The following is a 17,371-nucleotide window of genomic DNA, read 5'->3' as shown; positions in this document are numbered from 1 at the left end:
TGCAATCATCTAATGGTGTATAGGCCTGAAGGAAAGAACTTGGAGGAGCTGTACAGCTTCTTGTATACTTTTGTTAATAGAAAAATGCTTCCTATAATACTCTGGGTGATTTATTTTGCTGAATTTTAAAGGTCAAACTTTTTGTTTGACAAAAAGTAGGTTTCTAGTAAATATTCAAACTTCACATTTAAAAAAGTATCTCCAGGGGAGAAAGTACACAAAACACTGTTGAAAGTTAATGGGCTGCCATTTAAATGCCCCAAACTTTGATGTGAAGAAGTCGTGGATTAATATGACAGCCAACAGCACAGGGTATGAAACATTGTGTAGGTAAGATTTCAAATGATTCATATGTTATTAAAGACTCTATGACTTTGAAAGAGAACTTTATACAAACTATACATTGGGAAATTAAAATGTCACCAAAATTAATCCATGAATCCTATTTTTTATAACATCTGATCCATTTTCATTTCTTGATTACAAATAACTTAAATCATGGAGGAAAGGATAAGGATTGACTTAAAGGTTGAGCTAAAACCACAAATACAAAGATGTTTATTACAGTGATATCAATTGTATAAACAAATATTGAAAAAATGTTGGAAGAAAGTTTGCTAAAGTGTAAAATGAGAATTATATATTTTTAGATGGTAAGACTAGAGTTGATAGTTGATTTCTTTCTTTTTTATACTTTTCTGGTTTATTCACTTATCCTACAATAGATATGTATTATATTTATAGTCAGAAAAATGTTAATGCTTTTTATTTCAGAATAAATGAACATTTATTAGGCTAAATTTTACAATTGCTAGTCAACAGCTCATATGCTATTTCTAGAACTAGATTATTTAATATTTTAAGTTCAGTGACAATTTCATCTTGATTTCAACTGGAATATAATAATATAACTCCTTTATGTATTTATTTTTAAATTTATATTTGTTATAAGATATTTTAAGCATTAAAAAAACTACAGAGGGTGATAAACACCCATGTACCCATTTCCAAAGTATAATACATGTTAATATTTTGCCATATTTATTTTACTTATAATAAAGTCTTACCAGATAGAAATAATGCCTTCTGCCTCATGTCCCTCATTCTTTTTGTCTCCCTTTTTATCATTTCTCCAGGAATTTAAAATGCATGCAAAGTTTTCACAATCTAATTAGAATCCATATTATACCACTTCCAATAGTGCATGGATGCTTAGCACCAAATAAATTCCCTTGTCCTCTTTCACCTAATGGTGTACTTGTCTTAAATGTTATACTTACATATGTGGAATCCCCCATCAGATAATGCTATACATTTTGCTTTCAATTGTCAAATGAATTTAAAGAACTCAAAAGGAAAATAGCTTATTAAATGTATCCAGCTATTTCTTTTTATTCTGTTGCCCTTTATTCCTGATTTTCCATGTGTGTTTTTGGTATCTGTCTAAAGGTTTAACTTTAGCTGTAGTTTTTGAGCAGGTGTAATAATGACAAATTTTCTCGATTTTTATTCATCTGAGAATATTATTTCACCTTCGTTCCTGAAGGATACTTCACTGGCTATAAAATAAAGGCCTAGTAGTCCTTTTCTAATACTTCAAAAAATTCATACTGCTCCTTTTAGTCTCCCTGAGAAATCTGCTGTTATCTAAATCATTGTTCCCCTGTTGATACTGTCATTTTTCTGGAGGCTTTGAAGATGTTTTATTCATTTCATATCTTCAATGTTTTGATAAGGATGTGTCCAGGCATCAATTTCTTTGGATTTATTCTGTTTAGGGTTCTCTCAGCTGAATGAATGTATAGGCTCCACATTTGGGGAGTTTTCAGCTATTATTCTTCAAAAGATTTTTAGCATCGTACACATTTTTTTCTGTCCTTCTAGCTCCCTGATGACACAAATTTTAGTTTTATTATTGATATCGTTGCTCAACAGTTCCCTGAAACTCTGTTAATTTTTAAAGATCATTATTTTTCTCTCTTGTTCGGATTGGATCATTTTTATTAACTTATCTTCAGATTCACAGGCTATCAGCCTCATTTTGCTATTGAGTCCTTCTAATGAGTTTTTTTTTTTTTAATTTTGGTTATTATATTTTTTAGTTAGTAACTTTCCTTTTGGTTCTTCTTTATATCTTCTGTATTTTTGTAGTTATATATTTTATTTTGAATCTGTTTCAAGAATGTTCATGGCTGCTCACTCAGCATTTTAAAATTAGCTGCTTTAAAGTCTTTGTTAGATAATTTCAATATACATATAATATTGTGTGTGGCATCTATTGGTTATCTTTAAGTTAAGATTTTCATGATATTCTGTAAGCTAAGTAATTTTGAATCATATCCTAGACATTCTGAATAATATAAGAATCTATCCTATTTAAGTTCAGAGGATAATGTTGATATTTTCTGCACTCACCTGATATGTTTAAGTTCAGGCCACAATGTCCAACTCAACTCTGTGGGTAATATTTCAAATATTGATTTTTTTTTAATTGCCCTGCAATTGTGATCAGTCCCCCATGTATGTTATCCAAAGTTCAACCTGGAAACCATGTGGAGGTATATATATTAATTCTATTTTCCAACTTATGTGCCAGTTTAGATCAGATCCATATGTTTGCCAGTCAGGAATAATTTGAGTTTTCTGGTTTTGGGTAGCTGGATGCATTTTATGTTACAAAGGGAGAATATGAAAAAAGGGGAACATGTTTGGGTTTTTTGTAGTGAGAAATTTAGCAAGTTAAATTCAAGTCATGAAAACATGAGAACTTGAATGTGTTGAAGAGACACTGAAAAAGAAATATCCATTAAGCACTGGAATTAAAAATTTGTATCACAGGAGAAATCAAAGTGTTACTCCTATCCTCAGAGAAACCAGATTTCCTCAAAGAAACCAGAAGTGTAAAGAGTAATTTTTTGTATGCAACCCTCCATATTAAAATCTATCATTTGGAGCAAATATTTTCGTGTGTACTTCAAGTGATTGATTTGTAAATGACAGCAGTAATGTATATCTGATGTTCCTTTTAGATCTTAATAGAGGCCTTATACATTTGCCAATAATATTAATACACATTTCTTTGATTCATCATCTTTTGGGGAAAAGAAAAATCCTATTCTGTTACAACTGCACAACTGCTATGCTTTTGAACCAAATGGTGTGTATCTTTATAAAGACTGAAGGAGTTACTGATTATGAATCTCAAGGGCCCTTGTTCAAATTTGGCTCCTTTAAAGTGCAGGACACCCACACATCCAGCAGGCACAGTTGTTGTATGGAGACCCTGCTGAGTGGTTAAGTCTCTGCTTGCTGTGTCTAAGTCACTTGGCACACACAACTGTCTTCTTTTCCTTCATAAGCCTAAATGTGTCCCATTTGGATAACAAATAAGAGGCCTTTATCAATGCAAAAAAAATCATCCAATCATGCTTATTGGCAACAACAAAAAACATCATACAAGGGTGTGAATCAACTTGAAAATTATGAAATTTCAGTTAGAATCATTGAGTGCCTATCTCATTTATTTTTCAGAATATGTTGAAAAGATTCACTATGCAGGAAGATAGCTAATAATAATATATCAATATATTAGCCAACATAATATGTTTAAAACTTAATATATTATTTGGTTTTACACGTTTCTATATGGAAGTTAGGAAAGTCATCCTCCAGAGTCATACAGAAAAATTTTTTAAACACAAGTCTGACTATTTTTCTCCTTGCCCCATACAAATTCAATAACATCTTCATAAGCTATCCTGGAAAATGTTCATATTTCTTTGTATGATATATTATCTTTCTATTAAAAATCAGCATTGTTACCTATGAGTTTGTTAGAAATGCAGAATATCAATCCCTTCTTAGCTTTTTTAATGATGATCTTCACTGGAGCCTCAGGTAACTCACACACATTAAAATTTGAGAAGCACTGTAATACAGGACTCTTTATAACCTTCCCCCACTCTGATGCTTCTTGCCTGCTATATAACATCATTTCTTCTTGTCTCTCAGCCAAGCCTGGTTGTTGTAAAGCTCAGCCACACTAATCATATCTTTCTCTGAACTGTTCTTTCTTTTTTTTCTGTACCCAGGCTTTATTATCTACTCCTTTTTCATTTGACAATCTCCATCTTCATGCAAAGGTCAAATGTCACCTCAGCTTTCTCTGAAAGAACTATTTTCTTCAGTGTCTGTATTGCTCTAGAGCTCTTCCTACTTCTGTTATTACTACTGTTTTGTACTTATGTATGAGGGAAACATGAGGGGGTCTAAGGGTAGAGATTTTGTAACAAGGAGTACTGTTTGAATTGCAACATATTATTTATGTGACTTTGGGAAAGTCATTAAACATTCTAAGTTTCAGTCTTTTTGTCCACAATATGTGAGTAGTAACAGCACCAATTTCACTATGCTGTTATACTACTTAACTTAGATTATAAATACGGGGCATAGTGCATGTCACACAATGAGAACTGAATAGACAGTTTTCACCATTATGGTTAATTAACATGCCTATTTCCCCACTAGACTCTGTCAACTGTGAGTTTTTTAAAGCCAAATGCTATAACGTTAGCCATTCTGTTAATCATCTCGCCTAGTTCTTAGTACATAGTAAGCATTTTAAATGTGAGAAAAGTGAGAAACCAGTGACTTGCTCATAAATTCACTGCAATGTTATAAATAGCATCAGGGCTAGAATCCATGTCAACCTGTTTCTAGTGTGGGTTTATCACTCTGTCTAACATCTCCCTACACAGTCTTACACACAGTGCCCACATTCACATGTATATACATACATGCATACATTGACAACAACACACCTATAAATCCATCAAACGTTCTAATGTAGATACTTAAGAATTGTCTTAAGGAATATAGATAATTAAATAAATTTGAATAATAAATTCATTTGATAATAAATAAATTTGAATGAAAGAACAAAATGACTGCAGACATAAATAAACACATATCTACAAGAAATAGTAAAAACTGGCCATTCAAAAAAAAATTCAGAAAAAGTTCAGAAAAACTCACTGAGATTCACGTTATCAGGGGCATCACACACCATACTGAATTCAGTGGATATGGGCAAAGTTCAGATTAGGATTTCAGAGATAAGAATGAGGCCAGGGCAAAATAATAATAGGAACAGGAAACATGATACTAGGACATTACCATCATTAGATGCTTATTGTCTGTTCTGACAGGGATGGAGCTAAACCAGTTGGGACTGCCTTGACAGGCAAGCTATTACCTAACTTTGCTCTTTTCTCTCAGGCAGATATCAATTTGGAATCAAACTTTGCATGCCATGTTCATTAAACAGTGGGAGGAAGAATTAAAGGTGGAGGTGGAAGTATTTAATAAGTTGGTTATTTTGATGATGGCACTTCCCTGGTGGTTCAGATGGTGCCGAATCTGCCTGCAATGTGGGAGACCTAGGTTTGATCCCTGGGTTTGGAAGATCCCCTGGAAAAGGGAATGGCAATCCACTCCAATATTCTTGCCTGGAGAATTCCATGAACAGAGGAGCCTGGTGAGCTACAGGCCATAGGTTCACAAAGAGTTGGGCACGACTGAGTGACTAACACATGCACACACATGCATTTTGCTGATAGCATTTGTGAAACACTAGATGTAGATAAATATGGAAACTATTGGCTAAAATGATATTTTCTGACAAATCTCACTGATCCTCCAGCTGACTGAGAGAGGAAATAGAGAATACATTCTTTGCATTTCCATTGTTGTTTCTATCTGGTGTTATTAATTCACTGTGTGTTAGAGGACTCTTGCTCAAGGAGTTTAAACATAAACAGTGTTTTTCTACAAGCCAGTTATGCTTGAGTCTTAGCTCTTCTCAGTAATATATTTAGGTAAATACAATCAAAACAGAGAATAGTAGCTTGAGTTAGTACATGGACTTCAGTTCAGTTCAGTTCAGTTCAGTTCAGTTCATTCGCTCAATTGTGTCCGACTCTTTGCCACCCCATGAATTGCAGCATGCCGGGCCTTCCTGTCCATCACCAACTCCCGGAGTCTACCCATACCCATGTCCATTGAGTCAGTGATGCCATCCAGCCATCTCATCCTCTGTCGTCCCCTTCTCCTCCTGCCCCCAATCCTTCCCAGCATTAGGGTCCTTTCCAGTGAGTCAGCTCTTTGCATCAGGTGGCCAAAGTATTGGAGTTTCAGCTTCAGCATCAGTCCTTCCAGTGAACACCGAGAACTGATCTCCTTTAGGATGGACTGGTTGGATCTCCTTGCAGTCCAAGGGGACTCTCAAGAGTCTTCTCCAACACCACAGTTCAAAAGCATCAATTCTTCATTGCTCAACCTTCTTTATGGTCCAACTCTCACATCCACACATGACTACTGGAAAAACCATAGTGTTGACTAGACTGACCTTTGTTGACAAAGTAATGTCTCTGCTTTTAAATATGCTATCCAGGTTGGTCATAACTTTCCTTCCAAGGAGTAAGCGTCTTTTAATTTCATTGCTGAGATCACCATCTGCAGTGATTTTGGAGCCAAAAAAAATAAAATATGACACTGTTTCCATTGTTACCCCATCTATTTCCCATAAAGTGATGGGACCAGATGCTATGATCTAAGTTTTCTGAATGTTGAGCTTTAAGCCAACTTTTTCACTCTCCTCTTTCACTGTCATCAAGAGGCTCTTTAGTTCCTCTTCACTTTCTGCCATAAGGATGGTGTCGTCTGCATATCTGAGGTTATTGATATTTCTCCCAGCAATCTTGATTCCAGCTTGTGCTTCATCCAGCCCAGCATTTCTCATGATGTACTCTGCATATAAGTTAAATAAGCAGGGTGACAATATACAGCCTTGACGTACTCCTTTTCCTATTTGGAACCAGTTTGTTGTTCCATGTCCAGTTTAACTGTTGCTTCCTGACCTGCATATAGGTTTCTCAAGAGACAGGTCAGATGGTCTGGTATTCTCATCTCTTTCAGAGTTTTTCACAGTTTATAGTGATCCACACAGTCAAAGGCTTTGGCATAGTCAATAAAGCAGAAATAGATGCTTTTTCTGGAACTCTCTTGCTTTTTCTATGATCCATGGACTTACCAGAAGCCAAAAGTGACTTGGTCTCACTGATATCTCTGGAAAGAGCTAATATGCAACTTTTCCTTTGTTTCTGTTTTAAAAACCTGAGCCCATACTGATAATTCAACTTCAAATCCAGGACTAGAGATTTTCAGTTAATCTCATCAACCCTGAATATCCTTTCTTCCAGGTTGAGAAACTAAGAAACAAGCAAACTAACATAATCATTCATTCATTTTATTCCTTCTTCTACATACAATTGTCTCAGAATAACAATACTACTACTTCTACATAAATTACTGAAAACTGCTTAAGATTTTTATATTATTTTATTCTCAAGATGTATACTCAAATTGTCTTATCTTGAAATCATTTGAAATAACTTCTCCATGTGGTGATGCCAACAACTTGAGATATAGGCATGTAGTCTTATTTAATTCATCGTGCTTTCATTGTATGGATTGCTTGGATATACTTAATTTTGTTTTAAAATATGAAAAATATTTATATGGTTCCAGAGTTGAATCTACAAATCAATTAGACTCAGAGAAATCTAACTTCTTGTTAAGCCCAGCCACCCAATTCGCCTGTAATAGATAACAATTTTCTCTCTAGTAGAAAACCATTTCTGGTTTGGCTTTGATTTTTCAGTCTTAAAATAAATGGAATGCTCCCTTCTTATATAGACATATATTTACATTCTTCCCTTTCTTAAATAGTAGCTTATTAAATACGTAATTTACATCTTGTTTTGTTAACCTTTTTATATCTGATTTTCTACAATGGAAAAATAGGAATTCAACTTTTTAGTTAATAGGTTGATGTGAAAATTAGATGATATGTGTGCTGATAGAGGCTTCTCAGGTGGCTCAGTGGGTAAAGAATCCGCCTGCAATGCAGGAGACATGGGTTCAATCGTTGGGTCAGGAAGAGCCCCGGGAGAAGGGCATAGCAACCCACTCCAGTATTCTTGCCTGGAGAATCCCATGGAGAGAGGAGTCTGGTGGGCTATAGTCCACAGGATCACAAAGAGTCAAATGATTGAAGAGACAGCTTGCGTGTGAAGATGGAGGCTAATTGACATATAGTAGTCATTCAGTGATTATTGACAAAAATTTAATATGGGGGCAGACTTTATATCTATTTTTGACAGGGTTTAAGAAAAATTGGAAAGAATAAATAGTAACTTTGTCCTTGTATTTGGTGTGTGGTCTTGAGAAGCTTGACAAACTCTACAGGTTACAGTCTCATCTGATTTAAAAATAGAAAATTCTGAGGAATCAGTCAATGCAATTACAAACTGTATAGTGGTAGTTCAAAAGCAAATAATCTTCTATGTATGGTTTATGCAGTATTTCCTCTGGCCAAATCATAACCTTTAATCTAGCAAAGATATAATCATGAAGCTGATTTCTTGGCAATAAGGTGACTCTTTTCTTATTTTCAGATAAGTATACCTCTATCCCACAGACATAACTGGCATTCTCTACTTCACTAGGCATTTGATTTTAAGTATTCATAAGCACCCATATTTCTAATAGAGTGGAATAAATGAAGGAAAGAAGGAAGAGAGGGAGGGAGATGAGAAAGGATTGAAAAATAGGAAGATAGGTGGAAATGAGGCACACGGAATTTTATTGCTTGTTTACTGTGGGCAACATGCCCTTCATTCACAAATTGACAGAATAGTGCTTATTGTGAGGTTATTCTGAGTCAGGAACTAAATCAGATGTTAGAGGTATACTAATGAATGAGACAAATATGGTTCCTACCCTCAAATTTCTCACATTCTAGTAGTGACTACACAGGAAATAAAGTGAATAAACTATGTCACCATCTTTCCTAAAACCGTCTTGCATCTTTGTATAATAATCAAAATAAAATGCACTATTACCATGGCTTCAGGGTTCTACCTTACATGGACCCTGCTCAATTCACTTACATCACCTGTTCTCTCAGTCCTTCTACTCCAGACTTACTGGACTGGCAGACCCAAACACATCAATTTCATTTCCTCTTCCACCTCTTTGCACTTGCATGATTTCTCTTCCTTGCATGAGCTTTCCTAGATCATTGCATGTAACACTTCTTCACTTCCATAGTGGGCAAAATAATGCACACCATCCCCAAAATAAGTCCGTGACTTAATCCCAGGATCATGTGCATATGTTACCATACACAGCAAAAGAGACTTTGAAGATGTAATTAAGATTAACCATGTTGAGATGGAGAGTTTATTAGAGAAGGATGTGATGATGGAAGAAGATCAGAGAAATGTGATGTGATAAGATTTGACTCAGTTTCTTTGAGGATGGAGGAAGGGAACCATGTATCAAAAATATGAGTGGTTTTTAGTATTTTGGAAAAGGCAAGGAAATAAAGTCTGGTCTAGGACCTTGAGCTTTGCTGACACCATGATTTTAGCCCAATAAGACCCATGTCAGACACCTGAACTACAGACCTATAAGATGATAATTACCTATTGTTCTAAGACATTAAAGTTTAGTAATTTGTTAAAGCAATAATAGAAAACTAACACGACTTTATTTAGGTCTCTGAATAATATTACCTCTTTAAATAGGCTTTCTGTCATATATCTATCTACAATAATTTCTATTCCATTTGCCTTGAGTAACTCTATCCAATTGCCCTGTTTGTTTCTCTTCTTAATAACTAGCAGTATATTATCTGATTATTATTTTTCTCTTTCCAAAAACAGAAGATAGACTCATTAAAGGCAGTGATTTGGTTCATTATTCTGTATACCATCTACTACCTAGAATAATGTCTGGTATATGCTAAGTAGCACTCAAAAATAGCTTATTAGTGAATGAATGAATTTCAACTCTATAATGATGAATGTAAGGTACTCTGATACTGTATAACGCGATGTGTGTAGAGCTGTCCCATTGTGGCTTTAATATGCATTTGGGTAATGGTAATGTTGAATATCTCTTTAAGTGTTTACTTATCATCCCTTTATTTTCAACAAAATATCTGTGTATGACTTTTGCCCATTTTTTATTTGGAGTGAGTGCTTTTTTTTTACTGTTGAGATTTGAGAGTTCTTTATATACTCTCAGTTCTTTTTTTTTTTTTCTTGATACATGGTTTATAGATATCTTTTTTCAGTCTGTAACTTGTGCTATTTATCCTCTTAACAAGGTACTTGTCAGAGCAAAAGTTTTAAAATTTGATGAGATATGACTTATTAATTTTTCCTTTTGTGGATAATGCTTTGGTATCACGTTGAGAGATTTTTGCCTAGTCACAGATCTGAAAGTTTTCTGTTTTTTCTAAATATTTTATAGTTTATATTTTATACTTTAATCTGTGATTCATTGAGTTATTTTTTGTGTGTATCATGAGGATTAGGCTGAAATTCATTTTCCTTTCCTCCCTCTCTTTCTCCCTCCTCTCTCTCTCTCTCTGTTTCTTCCTCCCTTCTTCCTCTTTTCCCCTATGGATATTCAATTTTCCAAGCACCATTTGTTGAAAAGGCAATCTTTCTCCTTTAGTTGCCTCTGTATCTTTTTCAAAAATCTGTTGGTAATCTCTATATGGGTCTCCTTGGGTGTTCTTTATTCTGCTCTATTGATTTCTGTTCTATAATAATAAACCAAGCTGAAGTTCTAGAAATTTTAAGATTCATTCTCTTTCCCCTTTCATCATGTTTGCTTACCTATCAATAATTTTCTGAGTATATCTGTTTCTTGAAACACCCTATCAAATGAGCTGATAGCAACCCCTAAAGCCCTTCATTCATCAAATTATTATATACCTTCTAAATTAGTATAGGTGGAAATTCTGCCAAATATTCTGTTACTGGATAACATGGTTTGCCACCTTTTGAACCTTCAACAAGAACTTTTTCATGACCTGCATTTGATCTCATGTATTCCAGGATTTTTTACACTTGATCTTAGCCAAAAGGCCGAGAAGCGATTCCAGGATTTTTTAAATGGCAGAATCCATTTCTAGTTACAACGTTCGATATCACCAACTTACACTACTTTATTTTGCAGTAAAACATGTAATTTACAAAAGTAAAGTTTTAATTTTCTCTCATATTACCTTAATTACAGTATCTGTAATTTGTTTGGTTTTTCTGCAATCGTTTTCTTCATTTAAGAATCAAGGCATAAATCCGACACTAATGGAAGAGGTTGTATTAACTCAATGAAACCATGAGCCATGCCATGTAGGGCCACCCAAGATGGACAGGTCATGGTGGAAAGTTCTAACAAAACATGGTCCACTGGAGAAAGGAATGCCAAATCGCTTCAGTATTCTTGCCTTGAGAACCCCATAAACAGTATGAAAAGGCAAAAAAATATAACACTGAAAGATGAACTGCCCAGGTTGGTGGGTGCCCGATATGCTATTGGAGAAGAGTGGAGAGATAACTCCAGACAAAATGAAGAGATGGAGCCAAAGCGAAAACAACAACCAGTTGTGGATGTGTCTGGTGAAAGTAAAGTCTGATGCTGTAAATAACAATACTGCATAGGAACCTGGAATGTTAGGTCCATGAATCAAGGTAAATTGGAAGTGGTCAAACAGGAGATTGCAAGGGTGAACATCGACATTTTAGGAATCAGTGAACTAAAATGGACTGGAATGGGCGAATTTAATTCAGATGACCATTATATCTACTACTGTGGGCAAGAATCCCTTAAAAGAAATAGAGTAACTCTCACAATCAATGGAAGAGTCCAAAATGCTGTACTTGGGTGAAATCTCAAAAACAACAGAATGATCTGTTTGTTTCCAAGGCAAACAATTCATTATCACAGTAATCCAAGTGTATGTCCCAACTACTAATGCCAAAGAAACTGAAGTTGAAGGTCTATGAAGACCTACAAGACCTTCTAGAACTTAACACCAAAAAATATGTCCTTTTCGTCACAGGGGACTGGAATGCAAAAGTAGGAAGTCAAGAGATACCTGGAGTAACAGGCAAATTTGGCCTTGGAGTACAAAATGAAGCAGGACAAAGGCTAACAGAGTTTTGCCAAGAGAACAAATTGGTCATAGCAAACACCCCCTCCAACAACACAAGAGATGATTCTACACACGGATATCACCAGATGGTCAATGCTGAAATCAGATTGATTATATTCTTTGCAGCCAAAGATGGAGAATCTCTATACAGTCAGCAAATACAAGACTGGGAGCTGATTGTGGCTCAGATCATGAACTCCTTACTGCAAAATTCAGGCTTAAATTGCAGAAAATAGGGAAAAACCACTAGACCATTCAGGTATGACCTAAATCAAATCCCTTATGATTATATAGGGGAAGTGACAAATAGATTCAAGGAATTAGATCTGATAGACAGAGTGCTGGAAGAACTATGGATGGAGGTTCATAACATTGTACAGGAGGCAGTAATCAAAACTATCCCAAAGAAAAAGAAATGCAAAAAGGCCAAATGGTTGTCTGAAGAGACCTTACAAATAGCTGAGAAATGAAGAGATGCAAAAGGTGAAGGAGAAAAGGATATTTACACCCATCTGAATGCAGAGTTCCAAAGAATAGCAAGGAGAGATAAAGCCTTCTTAAGTGATCCTAAATGATCAATGCAAATCACTGATGCTGGGAAAGACTGGGGGCAGGAGGAAAAAGGGGTGACAGAGAATGAGATTTTGGGATGGCATCACCAACTTAATGGACAGGAGTTTGCTCAAACTCCAGAAAATAGTGAAGGACAGGGAAGCCCGGTGTGTTGCAGTCCATGGGGTCACAAAGGTTTGGCCATGACATAGCAACTGAATAACAACAACATGCATATCAAAGGATATTAAGCAAGTTTGAAGTAATGTCTATAAACAATTATAGGAAAGTTCATAAAGAAGTGATTTCAAATGAAATATTTGTACAAAACATACTCTGTGGAAGAATGCAAAAAAAAAAAAAAAGTCCACAAGTTCCTCTCATTTTTTAGTGCATCCCCATTTACAATGTGATTTTTTTTTCAATCCAGTGAAGTTATGGAATCTTTTCCTCTGCCTTTTGAATCTGGGCTTTATTATGTGACTTGAGTTTGGTTAATGGGACATTAATAAACCTGACACAAAGGGAAGATTAAAAAGCTCTTGTGCACTCGGGCTATTCTCAGTTGCTGTTTGGAACTTCCAAACCAGGTGAAGAACCAGGGTCAGCCTAGGTAAGTACTAGAGATACATGCCAAGTTGCTCCCATTGCCTTAGGCAATCACAACTCAAGCCCTTTAGAACAGAACCAAATAGTATCCGAATAACTCTGTGAAAGAAAATACAGCAATCAAAGACAAGTACTTAGGAGGGTCACTGGTTAGGAATGTTTAATAATTTGAGTACTAGTAAAACAGAAACATTTGTTTTTAAATATGTATTAATTATCTTGCTGTAATTATGATATTAGGGGCATATCATTTATCAAAAAAAGGAAAGGAGATAGTTAGGGACATAATCAAGTAATTAACCAATAAGTTAATCCTAACCTTTTTTTGTTGTAATTTCAGCAATTTATGTAAGTCAGTTAGTATTCTGTGCCTCGTCTGTTAACTGATCTCCCATCCATTTGTCTTGACCTTAAATTCATAATACATGAGTTCTGCTTAAAACTCAAGTCTGATCATGATAAGCCTTTGGTTTAAAAATAAACTTACTTCTTATTGTTTATAGCATAGGTTTGAATTTTTGGTTTTAGCTTCAAAAGGCTTTGATTAAGTAAATTATTAGGTGTCAATGTAAATGCTGCTGCTGCTAAGTCACTTCAGTTGTGTCCAACTCTGTGCGACCCCATAGACGGGAGCCCAGCAGGCTCCGCCATCCCTGGGATTCTCCAGGCAAGAACACTGGAGTAGGTTGCCATTTCCTTCTCCAATGCATGAAAGTGAAAAGTGAAAGTGAAGTCGCTCAGTTGTGTCCAACTCTTCACGACCCCATGGACTGCAGCCTACCAGGCTCCTCTGTCCATGGGATTTTCCAGGCAAGAGTACTGGAGTGGGGTGCCATTGCCTTCTCCAGTCAATGTAAATAAATATCAGGAAATAGAAACTGAGCTGCTCTAGTTGACAAAGAAGTGGAGCCAGAACACAATTCACTATCTTGCTGAAGTCTTTGAATAGGTTACTACATGGACAATTTGAAAATAATCTGTAAGAGATTAAATTTCAAGATCTTTAATGTGGCAGTGCCTTTTTTTAAAAGCTCCTTGGTAGGTAGCCTCATCTTTAGCAACTTCCTATCTTATAATTTCTGTTTCAGTAAAGCCAAAGCACTTGTATTTCCTGAAAGGTAGCATATCCTTTCATACTTCCCCATTCTGCTTTTTTTTGCATTAATTCATCCACTTAGATATTCCTTATCCTCTTTGAAGAAGTTTCTATTTGTTTTTAAAAATCTGCTGTAAGTGTAATCTCTTAAGAATCTTTTCCTAACCCTAGATGGCTTACCTATTTGCTTACATGCACCCTACAAGTCTGAGCTACAACTCAGCCAAAAGACTTTTGAGTAGTCTTTACACATATATCCATAAGAGCAGGGCTGTATGCTACAAATTCTCAGAATGTATCATATTTAGTTCATCTACAGGTGTTTGAGAATTCAGCTCTGATTTAAAGCAGGGCAAGACTTACAAGTGAAATGAGAAGCTTGAAGTGAAGTGAAATGAAAGTCATTCAGTCGTGTCCCACTCTTTGTGACCCCATGGACTATACAGTCCATGGAATTCTCCAGGCCAGAATACTGGAATGGGTAGCCATTCCCTTCTCCAGGGGATCTTCCTGACCCAGGGATTGAATCCCGGTCTCCCGTATTGCAGGCAGATTCTTTACCAGCTAAGCCACCAGAGAAGTCCAAGAGTACTGGAGTGGCAAGCCTATCGCTTCTCCAGAGGATCTTCCCAACCCAGGAATTGAACTGGGGTCTCCTGCATTGCAGGAGGATTCTTTACCAACTGAGCTACTAGGGAAGCTTGGAGAATGAAATCTATTGCAGAATATTTACTCTCCTCACTCTATCCAAACTCTCATTCTGAAATACACTCTACTCTCTGAGATTTATTCTTTTGATAATCAAAGGTAGATTGTTTTATAAGAGCCACTGGAAGAAGGAATGCTTAATAATCTGCTAATTTTTTTTTATGTGAACTAGTTAACCAGAACTTTTTGAAAATATCAATATCAATCTGGAACGACATAAACAGATGCAAGGAAGAGCTGAGGGACTGCAAGAAGTATAGGCAATGGCAAATGACATATTATTTAATACTAATATTCGGTTAGAAATGGAAAAAATTTAGTGATTATCCCATATGTATCAGATTTACCATAAAGTAGTTAAATAGTGAGAATTTGTATGTCTGAAACCATAGAAAGTGAAGTTGCTCAGTCGTGTCCGACTCTTTATGACCATGGACTGTAGCCTACCAGGCTCCTCCATCCATGGAATTTTCCAGGCTAGAGTACTGGAGTGGGTTGCTGTTTCCTCCTCCAGAGGATCTTCCCAACTCTGGAATTGAACCTGCATGTCTTGCATTTTCTGCATTAAAGGCGGATTCTTTACCACTGAGCCACCAGTGGAGAATGAAATCCCCTTCATCCAATGGATGAAGGGAAGTCCTTCATCCTATAGGATAGAGAAGGATATTAAGTTTCAGCATGAAATTTAGCTGTTACGATTTTCAAAAGGGAGAATTATCATAAGATCCTACGCTCTCGCTCCATTTATGGCCAAGGGCACTGAATGTGAAATGCTTGTGTAAAGTATACTCAAAGATGACTCAGTTATAGAAAAGGAAGATCTGACATTTTTAAAATTCATTTTGGAGAAAGCAAATCTCACTGGTAGATGAACCTCTATTAGTTAAAATGAAAACTTGGAATTAGTACAGAGAGATAAATTTTTAAGTAGAAATGAAGCCCTTGATGTGCTGAACTAGTTCTCCAACTATAACTTCTGTGATACTGGAGTATCCTGAAACTCAATGAAGAAATACTTTAGAATGAATAATATAGTCAGAAGCTAGATTTGAAATATATTGAAAATGAATCATTTCCCCTAGCTACATCTATCTAAGAGGTTTTTCCAATTTCTTGGAAAGAAAAGTAGGAAATTCATATTTTATTGCATCTTATGTTTATAGATTTTCATTAATTATTGAGACATATGTTGTGCCATTCAATATTTTGAGGCCAATTATCTCAATCACATCTTTTGTTATTTTTTTTAAATGTCCTAAATTAGAGAACTATATAGAACAGTGGTTATAAGCTCTAACTGTATATTAGAATCAGCTAGGGAATGTTTAAAAATCACCAGTGTTTGTACCAGAATGTTCCTAGGGATTCTAGTGTGTAACCATGGCTGCACTGATACAGAAAGAAAGTGAACGTGAAGTCGCTCAGTCGCGTCCTACTCTTTGAGACCCCATGGATGGTAGCCTACCAGGCTCCGCGGTCCATGGGGTTTTCCAGGCAAGAATACTGGAGTGGGCTGCCATTTCCTTCTCCAGGGGATCTTCCCAACCCAGGGATCGAACCCGTGTCTCCTGCATTGCAGACAGACGCTTTACTGTCTGAGCCACTAGGGAAGCCCGATTGATTGGGAAGCACTGATACAGAAGTAGACTTAATTTAACTGCAGTTGTAAAATTCAGGTCCTAGAATAAATAGACCATATGTATTTACAGTAATAGGCCTTGAATTGTTTTATTTTTATCTACGTGCTTTTTAAGCATAGGAATGGTAACATGCAAGACATTAAACCTATAGTCATAGAGCAACTTAGATTCAACTAGCTTTGTTTCTGCCCCAACAGGGATTATAAATGACACAGGACATGACAAGTGGAATTTATAATTAAACAGTTTAGTCTTTACAGGAAAGAAAACAGAATTAAATTATATTAGAGCAGATAGTACTAAATAAAGGTTTTTCAATAAATCAGTTCTTATTTGAGAAACAAGAGAGGTAGAATATTGGAATGGAGAATTGCTAAGCATGCAATGTTACAGTACATAGAAGAATCTAAGTAATATAAAATGATAAGAAAGCAATAAATAGCATGGCAAATTCAACCTTAAGCTCAGATTCACTTACAACACACTATAATGCAGACTTAGCAATAGCCTAATATATGATCTCATGTCATAGATTTAAATCCCAGGCCCAGGGAGGACACAAATGATCCTTACTGAAAAACTTACTGGGTTTATTCTTATCTCTTACATGTTAGAACCCACTGGATATTCATGTTAAATAAACTTAAAGACTTCCACATGGTGGCAGTAGGTAGCTGTTCCATGTATGGGAAA

Source organism: Cervus elaphus, chromosome 29 (genome assembly GCF_910594005.1).
Source record: "Cervus elaphus chromosome 29, mCerEla1.1, whole genome shotgun sequence".
Taxonomy (NCBI): domain Eukaryota; kingdom Metazoa; phylum Chordata; class Mammalia; order Artiodactyla; family Cervidae; genus Cervus; species Cervus elaphus.
The sequence above is the reverse complement of the archived record's forward strand: the minus strand, read 5'-3'. Positions refer to the sequence as shown.